The following is a 14,389-nucleotide window of genomic DNA, read 5'->3' on the forward strand; positions in this document are numbered from 1 at the left end:
CTATTAACTTACTGCTCTTCTAATCTATATCACTTATCATATCATATCACTTTCATCCAGTCCTCCACTCTCTATGATTTTTCTCTTCAGTTCACTATAACATTGTTGACAGTAACTTTGTTTTTCATGTTTTGTTGAACATTTTCTATTTATAACGCCTCCATCTTCCTAGGTCTACCTGTATGTTCTCCTTTTATAGCCTTTCCATATTGTTTTTGCTTGCACTAAATTTTACCCACAGCCGACTGGGAACAACCAACATCTTTTGCCACACGTTCTTTAAGGAGTTAAATAACCCTTTCCTGTAATACAATTGACACCTCTCTTATTTTTATAACTACCTAAGTCCACAGCTTCTAAGGTCTAGAAGCACTTTTTCCATTTAACAACAGACCAATTTTCTTGTCTTTTTTTCCTCAGTATTTAGAGATTCCATCATTTTTTTTTCTTCTTCTTGTGCATTTGTGCATAAGGGAAATGGGAAAGATAGCTGTCGGCTGAACAAGCAATCAGCCCGCCAGCTATCTACAGCCATGTGTATGAGGATATAAAACATTAGAAAGTCAAAATTGCACATTAATGTTGTAGCAACACATCTTTATGTATCATGAGACTTTTTTGCATGGTATATTATAAAAACAAAGAAATGACACTTTTTATATATCACACCAGCTATGTGATATATGGTTTAGCTTATTAGTATAAATTGTGGGAAAAAAACAATAACCTGTGAAATATGTGACAGGTACCAAGGCTGCCAGATTACCAGCTCTATGGAGGTTTGCTAGCTATGGGACTTCTCATTCCCAGTGACAATACATAGATTTGCTCTATTTGTTTAGTTAGCAAGGCACACTCATAGATTTTCATGCCAATGAATCCTTTAAGGGCTGATTCAAAGAATACATAAATTTATACCAAGCACCAATTTATCTCATGCTGGTTGGATTTTCTAGGTTCACAGGTCGCCGCTAATACAATTTCTTATCTGGTGCTTTTGCCTGGGCTCTCTATCAGAAGCCAGCCATTCACAGGAGAAATCTAGGACTTAGGTGATATACAGCTCCCATGAAAGGGGCTGTATGTGATCCCCATATGAGATTATGGTGCTTGAAATGAAATGTTTATTTTCTGAGTATGAGAAAGTCGACCTTGTGAACTTCCTTCTAATCCTTATACTGTAAAAAATGTGAGGAAGAATGATAACAGGAAGCCTGGGATCATAATAGCGGGGATATGTAAATGTGATGCCCTAATTACCATGACCTGGCAGCATACCAGCTATGTTATCATAGGAAATACTGCAGTATGTAACCGCATGTACCCACCCATCAGCTACATCGCTGAAACTTATTGGCACATGTGGGGATAGAAGACTATCCCATTTGGATCCCACTATTCCCACTATTCCTCAGTGGGATCCAACTCCCCGTAGATTCTGACACCCCCAGGGTAACTTGGGGTATTTATGTACTTTTAGCTGTCTCAGGGTATGTGCACATTACAGAATCCGGGAGGATCACCCGCTGCGGATTCTGCCACTCATCCCCACTCTTGCCCGTGTGCATCTCTGCTCATGCCATAGACTCCTTTCTATGGTTGGGTGGATTCCGAAAGATGCACGCGTGATGCGAGGTGAGCAGTAGAATCTGCAGCAGGTGATCTGTAGTGTGCACATACCCTCAATTGGACCAACCTGCATGCACCCAGGATATAACCCCAACCCCCCCCCCCCCACCACCACCACATGTATTAAATCCCAGACCAAGCCATAAGCCACTGATAAAGTACATACAATACACTTTTTAGTCAGATTCCAGAGTTAGACCCCTCCATGCACAGCTAACACCCCCATACTGTATACATACTCCCCCATACTATACACATACCCCTTGGCAGTAAGCCCTCATTACTGTAACTCCCTCCCCCCATGTAGTTCTTCCCCAGTACTCTACACATCCCCCCAAGACTTGTTATGCTCTGCCCGCACCTACTTAACACAAGCTGCAGGGAGGGCAGGAGGGGTAAGAAGAGGCACAGTAGGGCGACATTAAAAATGGGGGGGGGGGGGGGGGGGGGTTACGTGGGCCAACTACAGGTAGGAAGGGAGGTATAAAGTATGGGGACTACCTGCAGATGGGGCATGTATACAGTATTGGTGAAGAACTACAGAGTGGTGAGGGAGGTATACAGTATGGGGGGGGGGGGTTAACTGCAAAGGGGAATGTATACAGTATGGGGGAACAACTACAGTGGGGGAAGGGAGGTATACAGTATGGGAGGGGGGTGTATACAGCATGGGGGAACAACTATAGTGGAGGGAGGTATAAAGTATGGGAGGTGTTATGGCAGAGAGGGATGTACAGTACACAAGATGGGGAAAGAACTACAGGGGAGCAGGGAGGGAGGTATACAGTATGGAGACCTAACTACAGGGAAACTTACAGTATAGGAGCCTAACAACAGTGGGATATACAGTATGGCGGCTAGCCACTGTATAGAGTGTACTATAATAATTACTTGGGGATGATTTCAATAAAGATGGTTAAATGGACAGAGAAGACAAGTGCGGGATCCCTACTATCCTGACATTCACTCAGTTAACTCAATATAGCAGTGTGTTCTTATAGCCTAGCATCTGATCCGTTCCCGTGTAGAACATTATTGGATTATAGATTAGTGCCCTATAAAGCACAATAATAGCCCCTAGTTCATTAACAGGATAACATGATGACCAGTGCATTGAATAGGGAAGAACAACACCAAGTCCGATCATTAGAATTATATGATTACCTTTCCCGGCCCGTCTTGGTTTACGCCTGACATCCACTTTTAAAGCACAGAACAAGGACCGCTTAGAAGCATCAGGACATTTACTGACATTCCTGAGTGTTCTAATCTTCCCTGTTTAGAAGATCATTACTTACAGACAGGAAGAACCGACTGTCAGAATTTATGATCAATGGGAGTTGATGACTTTTATCTTTTCTTAAAGAATTCAAAGACTTTTTGTAGGCATATGAAGCAGGTCACCACAGGATTCCCCTCCTGCCTACACATTGCCAATTAGACCTAAACACAGTTATTGAAATCTTTACCACTGTGGATTAACCACTGCTGCTTCCCAGGGGGGCTGTTTAAGGCAATGGCGTACAAGAAACATTCACTTCTACAGTGGCTAGCAGCTTACAGGCCTTTTCTCTACATAGGCTGGAGGTATATTGAAAAGGAAGATCAATACTCGATTGACTGTTTTATCATTTGCACTGTCTACCCTGAAATTGCTGGCAACGGATAGACAAGATGTCAGGGATAATAGACCTGCTGCTCCATAATGGCCATATTGTTACAGGTTAGTGCCTCTTATTATCAGCATCTCACAACATAGCCCAAGCCTGCTCCAGGAGCTACAGTCACCAAATTGGTTTTAAGTGTTAAATAGGTACATTTAAAAATGACTGATACTGTATAACCTTAAAGTGACTTTCCATTTTTTTATCATCATTTAATCTTTAGACCAAAAACCCTGTCCTGATTATTTTCTAAATATATCTTTAGCCTGAGTTTAGTTTTTCTGCATACAGTAGATGCACATATAATGAGAAATCACATGATACGCTCTGCAGCTACCACTAGTGAAAGTATGGGAGTTCAGTATGCGGTAAGCTCCTAAGCTCCCTCTAGAGGCAGCTGAAGGTAACAAAAATTTTGGGACAGATGTGCTAATACGGTCTAATACTTTGACTAGGCAGTCTAAGAACACACCAGATTTATCACAGTGGTTTATGGGGCATCTTTAGACTATCCAGACCACAAATGTTAGCACACTTATTGATACATGGTAGAAAACATGTCCACATGGTAGAAAACCATGTGGACATACTGTTCATTCACACAGTTTTGCAGTCATCTTGAAATCCCTGGCAAACAGCATGTCCATGCAGCCTTTAGGCTTCTTCTTTATAAGACCCTGCTCTAAAGGTTCCCAAGGTTCGGCCATTAGTATATAGTTAATGGGGCTCTCCCGGCCATCTACCAAGAGATGATATTGGTGGAGATAGGGTTTGAGCATGATGGAAAATCACTGGCTGACCCCTTTGTTCTCTTAGAGATAAGCTGCAGACAGAGCTGTCATGCTGCAGCTCAGCCCTTTCCTCCCCATAGAAGCCTAGAATATTTGAATACCAGGTTGCACTAAGCAAATGCTGAAAAACACACCTCCAATTAAAGGAGAAGTCATGGCAGGGGCAACAAACGGATAAACCTTCCTCTCCCCATGCTGGCTATCCGCTTCTGACTGGCCCCGGGACCCCAGCTGGGCTCCAGGATCTCCTCTGCTGCCAACGTCATAACCCGGCTGATTGATAGCCCGCTTAGCCAGTCAGTGACTAGGGCGGGACACCACTCCAGTCACTGATTGACTGAGCCGCCAGTCCATCAGCCGGGTTGGGCATTTTCCCCTAAATCATGATGTCATCACAATTTAGGGGAAATGGCTTCTGTCAAGAGTCCCAGAGCTTCTGGCATGGGGATTCGCAGGAATGGGGACAGTAAAGTACTTTTTCTTTATCTTTCTCCAGACTTCCTCCTTAACATGACTGAAATAATACCATCCTATAAAGGAATATTCATGACCTGGTAGTTCACATATGGGTCATTTGAGGATACACGTTGATTTTGGTGGCACCTGCTTAATACTTTAGCTGTCTGCCTCATTGAATACAAATTCCTAAGAGAAAAGAGATGTCTATGAAGATCACCCCCATGATGACACGCCAGACATCTGAATTACTCTCTAATTAATCATTGGAATTGTAAATCCTTAACTAGGTCAGATGTGATTTGTACTGAATTAAACAAGTGAAAGAAGAAATATAATGGCGTTCATGTTTTTTTTTTTCAATATTAAACATGTTTTTCTTCATTATCGATGACCTTTTCTTTATAGTCTAAAAACAAACCACCAATATCTGATGTCGGGCCCTGTCACCTCTGCCCATGAGCTGAATGATTGGGGACGCCACATCTTCCTTATGGTACTGCAGCTTATTCCCATTCTCTAGAATTAGACTTTTATTGCTAACAAAAAAGCAATCTTTCAGCTATGATACCTCTCAATGGATAGCAAAAATGAAAGAAATTATGTTAGCAGTTTATTTTTGTTAGCCACTAAAAGGTATCATAGCTACAAGATTGCTTTTGTGTTACTGTCACTGAAAACAATAAAAACAACTTTTTTTTTATTACTTAAATGGCGCAAAACAGCTGGAAACTACAGGCCCAGACATAACTGTGTGTGCAGCACCGTGTCTTAGGTAACAATGAGGCGCTCGCTGGACATGTCTTCAACCAAAATGTAATAGACCCCAGTGGGTGGTGGGTAGTGATACATATATACTCTCACAGCTGGAAACCATGATAGAACTTTTAATAAATATTTTTTAAAATCATTTATTGGAAAAAAAAAATCAACAAATGAAGAATATAGTCATAGAGATAATAAATCCCAATATATGATCTTATAAAGAACATATATAGCTGTTCTATAGCATTATGACATAAAGGCCCATACTGGCTCTAGCCACTTATCATAGAAAAAACAAAAAACTTGCAATTCTTTACAGACATTTTCAAGAATACAGTAGGGATAAATCCTTAGGACCCGTTCACACTACGGAATTGGCTCAGAGATTCCGCTCGGAACCCCCGCCCACGGAATCCAACCTGCTATCTCCTTCAATGGGAGGCCTTTCGGGCCTCTGCTCTACGTTCCAAAAATTTACATGTCAATTCTCTAAGTGGAAAGGTGCGGAGAGCGGAGGCGTGCAATACCTCCCATTGAAAGAGATAGCGGCCGGTATTCCGTAATGTGAACGGGCCCTTAGTCGAGAGGTCCTCAGGAGGTTCTCTAGGCATGGAAGCTAATATCCGACTGATTCTTTGGAGAGAAATAAAGTGGTATATGGTATACAATTCTATTATTTTTACCTCCCTTTTGCCCCTTCAAAAGATTGAACATACGACACAGCAAAAATATGCCCCCCTATAAGGTGTCAAATTTATGTCTTAACATGTTTCTAGAACTAAAAACACTTGCTTCATCAGGTGATAAGACAAAAAAAAAAAATCAAATTGGCCCTTTAGCAAAACAGGTGCCTCACTACCCAGAGAACCTTAAAGCTGCACGATAAAGGCTCAGTGGCTAGCACTGTAGCTTTGCAGTGCTGCAGTCCTGAGTTCAAATCCCACCAAGGGCAAAATCTACAAAAAGTTAGTATGTTTTCTCTGTGTTTGCGTGGGTTTCCTTCCACACCCAAAAACATACAGATAGGCAAATTTAGGGGACAGAGACTAAACTATGTAAAAGTGCTGCGGAATGAGTAGGCACTATACAAATAAAAGCATTATTATTATGATACCTGAAAATTCAAAAAACACAAAACAAAACCTACATACTCACCTTCTTCGCACCTCTGGGCTCCCTGTCATTTCTTCTGGATGTCAACTCATTGCTTTCCTTCCTACTTCAAAAACACACTTGTCTTGGTATTGAATACCTAGTGAGTGGTGCCCAACCTAGCCAGTACACTGATGAGAGGCAATACCCCGAAGCAGCCGTCTGTGGATGGATACCTGGCTTTGGTATTTCCCTTGTCACATCCTTTGACTCATATTTTGAGTTGGATATTGACTAAAAGGGCCACTTAATATGATGGTTTTGGTGGCCTCCTTACAGTTCACCCCTTGGCTGGGTCCATTCCTGGAGGGATATCTGGATACTCCTGTGTTTTGAGATTTTTAAATAAAGCTCCATGCACTCTTTTTGCATATCAGTCAGTGATTGAGCTGTCACCGCTGAGACATTGGAAGTCAGAAGTGGAGTGATGAGTGGGGAATCAGAAGGTCTCACAAATATGCCATTATCTGCATTTAAAAAGACTTTCCCCAGGTGTCTCCCCCCTCCCTCCTCTCTCTCATCCACTACTCATTATCAGGAAATCTCGACTCAGTCGGACCCTACATCAGTCGGACCCTGTATCTTCTATGGAGAGGGGAGGGGGGAGAAGGGAGATTAGTCGGCAGCAGAGAGCAGAGAACAAAGGATTACACAGGGGACCTGTGTGAAATCTGTATTCAAAGGTTATAGAGGTTAGGGCTGACTTCAGAGGAGATAGCCCGGTGATGTAGGTGTAAATTAACTCTTTGTTGTCCTGTTTTGGTTCCTCCAACCCTCCCCTCTCCATAAGAGTATGCAAAAGAGGAGTCCGTGGAGCCTCATTGAAGAGTCTCAAAACACAGGACTAGCCAGATATCCCTCCGGGAAGGACCCAGCCAAGTGGCAGCTCCTGTTAGGAAACCACCAAAACCACCATATTAAGTGGCCCTATAAGTCAGTGTAATGACAAGGGATAAACCAAGGCTAGGTAACCATCCACAGACAGCTGTTTCGGGGTGTTGCCCCTCATCAGTGTGGAGCAGGATTCTGGATAGGTGGGAGCAATGCCTAGTAGAGCCATAAGAGAAACAGATTGCTGAACTCAGGGAGAACAGCCAAATGACAACACTGCCGCCTGCTAATGAAAGCGCTCAATGCAGTGAAGTCCTAGGTGCATTGCCCCCTGGGAAACATGAGTATGCAAAAGAGGAGTCCGTGGAGCCTCATTGAAGAGTCTCAAAACACAGGACTAGCCAGATATCCCTCCGGGAAGGACCCAGCCAAGTGGCAGCTCCTGTTAGGAAACCACCAAATCCACCATATTAAGTGGCCCTATAAGTCAGTGTAATGACAAGGGATAAACCAAGGCTAGGTAACCATCCACAGACAGCTGTTTCGGGGTGTTGCCCCTCATCAGTGTGGAGCAGGATTCTGGCTAGAAACAGCTGTCTGTGGATGGTTACCTAGCCTTGGTTTATCCTTTATCATTACACTGACTTATAGGGCCACTTAATATGGTGGATTTGGTGGTTTCCTAACAGGAGCTGCCACTTGGCTGGGTCCTTCCCGGAGGGATATCTGGCTAGTCCTGTGTTTTGAGACTCTTTAATGAGGCTCCACGGACTCCTCTTTTGCATACTCATGTTTCCCAGGGGGCAATGCACCTAGGACTTCACTGCATTGAGCGCTTTCATTAGCAGCCGGCAGTGTTGTCATTTGGCTGTTCTCCCTGAGTTCAGCAATCTGTTTCTCTTATGGCTCTCCATAAGAGAACCATGAAGACAGGGCGGGGGAAGCTTCAAGCAGCTTTTTCATGATAAAAATGCATTTTTCGGCCAATAAACCCAACTACAAAGTTTCTTAAAATTGCCTGTACTATTGATTTCTGCAAAAAAAAATATCAAACGACAGTGACACTTTAAGGCTAACTGGCTCACGTCAATAAAAATAAATCTTATTAAAAAATGAAAAGTAAAAAAACACACCAAGCACCATCAGCTTTTAAGCTGAGTCAAAAAACAGCATTACATCCAGGAAGGATCAGGGCTTATCGTATGCGCTCAGGTATTTTCCTCCATGCAGTCCTATTCCCTGCAATGTATAAACATAAATGTGTACAAAATTCTCGCCTCTCTTTTCTGTTTATTGATTTGAAAAGTCTAAATACATCCATTTTTCAGAGTTATAAAACGCACAACCCATTATTTTACATAATGATTTTAAAGCGTATATAAGAGGACATCACAGCGGGGGAACTCAGACAGCGAGTTCCAGGAATTCTATTGTAATTACCATAATTTAGATGTTTTCTTTTTTTTTGTGAGTGAATATCGATTCTGATGGTGAGAGCTGAAAGTGTGGACGTATTTGTCATACAGTAAAAAAAAAAATCATAGGTTCTCCCTCTAAAGCTCTTTTGTATAGGATCCTCGAGCTGAGACTACGCCTTTTCAATAGAGACAAATACTTTGAAGTTTGAGCGTCCTGCTGTACCAAGGGGTTTGCAAGGCAATGTGTGAGGGTCAAAGCAGAATAAAAAGGTTTAGAGGATTATAAATAGAAATAGGGTTTGTGTGTCACTATTGTAACTAGGAACAAAATGTAGTGAAGGAGTTTGTAAAAAAAAAAAAAAAAAATGTGCTAGGAAAAATGTTATATAATTAATTTTTTTAAACATAAACATATTTTGTGGAAAAAAAAATGTACTTGTTTGTTAACAATACAGTAAACTAAATCATGTTTATTTAACCCCTTAACGCGACACTATGAGCCAGTGAACCTGCTATCAGCCAGCCGCTATTTACCTTAGGACTGCAGTGCCGTTCTTCATACTCCTGTGGGGTCCGGTATTGTGCATGTTTTTGATAATTGTCGATATGCTAATTTGTGGGTTTTGGTGAATGTCCCCGCTGCTCCGACCGTAAGGAGATTGCGTGCGCCAGGAAACTTACGCCAGCTCAGAGCTGAAGTAGGTTTCCCTACAATTTTTTTGGGGGGAAAATGGCCAGATGCGAATAAATTTATTAGCATCTGCCCATTTTCCGTCGAAAAATAAGCATTTTTGGCACGATAAATGTCTCCCATAGTATACACTCCCTCCAGGATCTCTAGAGGCTGCAGCGCAAACTGACGGCAGTTTTGTGCAGCAGCTATTCATTGAATTGTGGCTGCACAAGTCTGACAGGTCACACAATGGAAAGTGCAGCTCCGGCCGCACTCTTTATTGTGTTTAATGGGGAATTGGGATGCGGTCACACACGGATGCTCCCGCATCCCAATTCAATACAATTGAAGTTTATCCCGGCCGGACTTACGTAGTGTGAACCCAGCCTAACTATAGATATATGAATATGCATAGTGGGTGGGCCAGGAGGGCAAGCTAGACAGGCCAAGTGGGTGCTCCGGGCGGATAAGTAACGCCCCTAATGCTCTGAACCCGCTAATTAGCATATCAGCAATTATCAACCTGCACAATACCGGACCCCACAGGAAAATGAAGAATGGCACTGCAGTCCTAAGGTAAATAGCGGCTTGCTGGTATCAGCAGGTTCACTGGGCCAAACCTGCTGATAGTGCCCCTTTAAGGGGTTAAACAAACATGATGTAGTATATTGTTAACAAACAAGTACATTTTCTTTCCCACAAAATATGTTTATGTTAAAAAAAATTATATAACATTTTTCCTAGCAGATTTTTTTTTCTACAATTTCTTCACTTCACTACATTTTCACTGCAATGACAGACTTAATTTTTCCATAAAATATGCTGTAAATCCGCAAAAAAACATTTTGGGAAGGTTTTTCGCCTTTACGCCGCTTTCACTGTGATAAAATTGACATGTCAGTGATGACTACAACGTGGGCAATTTATATGTTATTTTACTGAAAAATTAAAAAAAGGGTTTAAAACTGATCTGTTCTGATCTTTAGAATGCTTTTATTTTATGGTCTATGGGGCTATTTGAGGTATCATTTTGTGCACCATGGTCTGTATTTCTCTCCTCACCTTCACGACGGCACCATAGGAGGATGGGTTGTACCCTAGGGACAGGAAAAAGCACGAGAGGTTAAAAGCCCCTCCCCTTCCCTCCAGCACCAGTGCTTTTTCCTGTCCTGCTAGGGCAGACACGAGAGGGGGGGATCCGCGTGAAGATGAGGAGAGATCCCCCAAGAAGAAGAAGATTAGAGGCGAGGGGTCGATCGGGGCCTTCGGTCTCCTTCCTCCCCCGTCCTTTACCTGAGGGTCCGGCGTCTTCAGAGACCTCGCTCCCGGAATCAGGTATGGTGCGCGGCGGCCTGCGGCAGCATTCGGCAGTGCGAGGGGTCCGGCGGGCTACTCTCTTACTGCTAGGCAGGTCCGGCGACTTCCGGATGTAGGCCGCAATCTCGGCCTTCAACCGGAAATACGTCAGCCGGACGACATTCCGTGCGCACACCGGAAGCGCGTCATAGCACTTCCGGTCCGGTGCCATCTTTAAAAAGACAGCGCGAGCGGACCGAATCATCGGCATGAAGATGGATTCCTCCGCTTCAGAAAAGACTACCTCGGCGGTAACCGTGAGTAACTATATTACAGTCACTCTTCCGTGTGCCGATCTCTGCAATACCAGTGCGCTTCCAATGCCAACTCTGCATATGGGGCCTACTCGGGTTCTGGTCTACACATCACCTGGTTCACTTCTGTTTACACTTAGTCACCAGGGGATAACACTATGACACGTATATCTGAGTGTATAGAGAGATTTATAATGAGATCCTACTCACATAGATTCTTGGCTCTCACATTTATTTTAGGAGTCTAAAGAATCTACTGCATCTACTTCTGCAGGGAAAAAAGAAATAAAAAGTAAAACACCTGCAAAGTTATGTGTATCCTGCAACTGCAGGATCCCATCTAACTACAAAAAGAACATATGCGCAGGATGTATTGGAGACATTATTAAAAAAGATAGATCTTCCTTCTTGGAAGACATCAGGAAAATGATGAAGGACGAAATAGCTGCGTCCTTGGCCAGAGAGCCAACTATACCCGCTCATGAGATACCTTCTACTGCGCCTCAGCCCATTGCTCCTCCGGCATCTCTGCCAGTGGAACCTATTATCAGGGATACTTCCCCGGCTATTCCCCAGCCCAGGGAATCTGTATCCCTAGCACCGGCTTCCATTGAATCTGAGTCAGCTATGTCTGTGGCTTCCTCTTCTAAAAGAAAGAGACACTCTTCAGACTCATCCTGTGAATCTGGTCAGATCCCTGAGTCCCTGGATCTGATGTCAGATGAGACCGAATATAAAGAGGAGCATAAAAAATATATGTTTTCCTCTGATCATACCCTGCCACTTCTCAGAGCAGTTAGGAGTGCTCTTGGATTTGAAGAGATTCAAGAGGAAATACCGGCAAAGGACCAAATGTTTCAGGGGCTTAGACCAAAGAAAAGATTGGTCTTCCCTGTACATGACACACTCCAAGCCCTAATTATGGATGAATGGTCTGACCCAGAGAAAAGGTTACAGATCCCGGGTGAGATCAAAAGACGTCTCCCATTTAGTGACACAGATACAGAGAGTTGGGGAGAAATCCCTTTAATTGATGCCCAAATGGCCAAGGTGATAAAAAAGACCCTCCTGGCATTTGAGGATTCCTCACAGCTCAAAGACCCAATGGATCGCAATGCCGAGAGTTTGCTCAGGAGATCCTGGGAGACAGCGGCATACTCTATTAAAAACAATATCGCATCCACATGTGTAGCAAGAGCCCTGCACCTATGGATAGGACAACTAGAGGAACACCTAAACAGTGATTGCTCTAGGGAGAGAATCATTAGCTCTCTACCTCTATTAAAAGATGCAACAGCTTTCCTTTCAGACGCCACGGCAGAATCGGTAAGATTCGCTGCGAAAGATGGGGCCTTGACAAATGCTGCACGTAGAGCCCTCTGGCTAAAGAACTGGACGGGTGACTCCACATCCAAAGCTAAACTATGTGGGATCCCCTTTAAAGGGAAATACGTATTTGGTTCTGCATTAGATACAATTATTGAGAAAAGTGCAGATAAAAAGAAGGCCATTCCAGAGAGTAAGACTCCCCAGAAAAAAGAACAATTTAAGAAACCCAGATACCAGGACTCCTATAGGGGCAAAGGTAAAGGGAGTCGCTGGAGTTATCCTAAAGGGGGCAAAGGTAAAAATATTTTTTACAGCCCCAAGGCCTCCCAGGATAAGCAATGACGCTTGTCCTGTAGGGGGGAGACTGTCGTAATATTCACAAGCCTGGAACAATATCACAGACAACAGCTGGACCTTAAATATTATCAAAGAAGGGTATCAAATAGAACTAACTTACCCTCCCCCAGAAACATTTGTCATCTCCCGACAGTCTCCAGGTCCCCTGCAAACAGAAATGGTGGCGAGTGTACTCAATCTCCACCGCATGAAGGTTGTTTCCCCTGTTCCCCGAGAAGAAAGGGGATCAGGCCACTACTCAAGCCTTTTTTTAGTAAAAAAGCCAAACGGGACATACCGGCTGATAATAAATCTCAAACCGCTGAACAAACATGTAAAATATATAAAGTTCAAGATGGAATCGATAAAATCTACTACTCCACTCATAGCCAAAAACGCCTGGATGATCTCTCTGGATCTCCAAGACGCATACTATCATGTGCCGATTCACCCACAATCTCAGAAACTTCTGAGATTTGCACTGACAATAAACACAAAGATATGCCACTTTCAATTCAGGGCCCTTCCCTTCGGGATATCATCGGCGCCCAGGATTTTCAGCAACATCATGTCAGAGGTAGTGTCACACCTACACATACAAGGCATAAACATGGTGGCATATCTGGACGATCTGCTAATAATAGCAGAGTCGCAAGAGAAGACCTTACAAGATTTAGAGACCACCCAAAATCTACTCCAGTCCCTAGGGTGGATCATAAATATAAAAAAGTCGGATTTTATACCATCCCCCCGGAAAGTTTTTTTGGGGATCCTCCTGGATTCCGACCTGCAAATGTCGTTTCTCCCAGAGGAAAAAATAGTAAAACTAAGGGAGAAAATTCAGAAATTCAAAACAAGGACACTTCCTTCTGTCAGGGAAGCAATGTCTGTTCTGGGGTCTATGACAGCTTGCATCCCGGCAGTCCCCTGGAGTCAAGCTCACTCCAGATCCCTACAGGCTCAGATACTAAAAATTTGGGACAAAAGACCCACGGGCCTCGAAAGGACCTTTGCTCTTACTCCCCAGGTCAGGTCTTCACAGACGAAACCTGGAAAAAGGAACAGAGTGGAACCCCCAAACGAAACAAGTAATGAGGACAGACGCAAGTCAGTCGGGTTGGGGTGCTCAAGTAGGAACGAAAATCTTTCAGGGTGTATGGGACCTAGAAACCCTGAAACAATCTTCAAATGTGAAGGAACTAAAAGCAGTTCAGATATCCTTGATATCTGCTCTAGATATCTTAAAGGGGACTCACGTGCATATCCTGTCAGACAATATGACAACGGTAGCCCACCTTCGACATCAAGGCAGCGCAAAAAACAACAGGTTATGGAAAATCTCTCAGCAAATATTCTCCTGGGCCGAGATTCATCTGTTATCCCTTTCAGCAACACACCTGAGAGGAATAGACAACATACATGCAGATTTTCTCAGCAGGAACAAAATCCACCCGGGCGAATGGTGCCTAAACAACCAACTCTTCCTTCAACTGGTGGAACGCTGGGGCAAACCGCAGATAGATCTGTTTGCCACCAGGCAAAATCGCAAAGCAGAAAAGTTTTTCTCTCTGAATCCTGCAGATCACCCTACCGGAATAGACGCACTAACACAGAGATGGTGCTTCAAGATGGCTTACGGATTTCCACCAATCCCACTAATTCCCAGGGTGCTCCAGAAGATACGGGAAGGGAACCTAAAAATAATACTGATTGTCCCGTATTGGCCCAAAAGAGG

The 14,389-nt window shown here is 43.5% G+C and overlaps 1 long non-coding RNA gene across 1 annotated transcript in view; it reads left to right on the forward strand.

Annotated features, from left to right (window-relative positions):
* LOC138782181 (uncharacterized) overlaps window positions 1-14,389 on the forward strand; it is a 32,494-nt gene that overhangs the window by 7,520 nt on the left and 10,585 nt on the right. The window contains exon 3 of the long non-coding RNA XR_011361590.1: window positions 3,210-3,352. This is a non-coding gene — a long non-coding RNA (uncharacterized lncRNA). The remainder of the gene's footprint in view (window positions 1-3,209; window positions 3,353-14,389) is intronic.

This window comes from Dendropsophus ebraccatus, chromosome 1 (genome assembly GCF_027789765.1).
Source record: "Dendropsophus ebraccatus isolate aDenEbr1 chromosome 1, aDenEbr1.pat, whole genome shotgun sequence".
NCBI classification, from domain to species: Eukaryota; Metazoa; Chordata; class Amphibia; order Anura; family Hylidae; genus Dendropsophus; species Dendropsophus ebraccatus.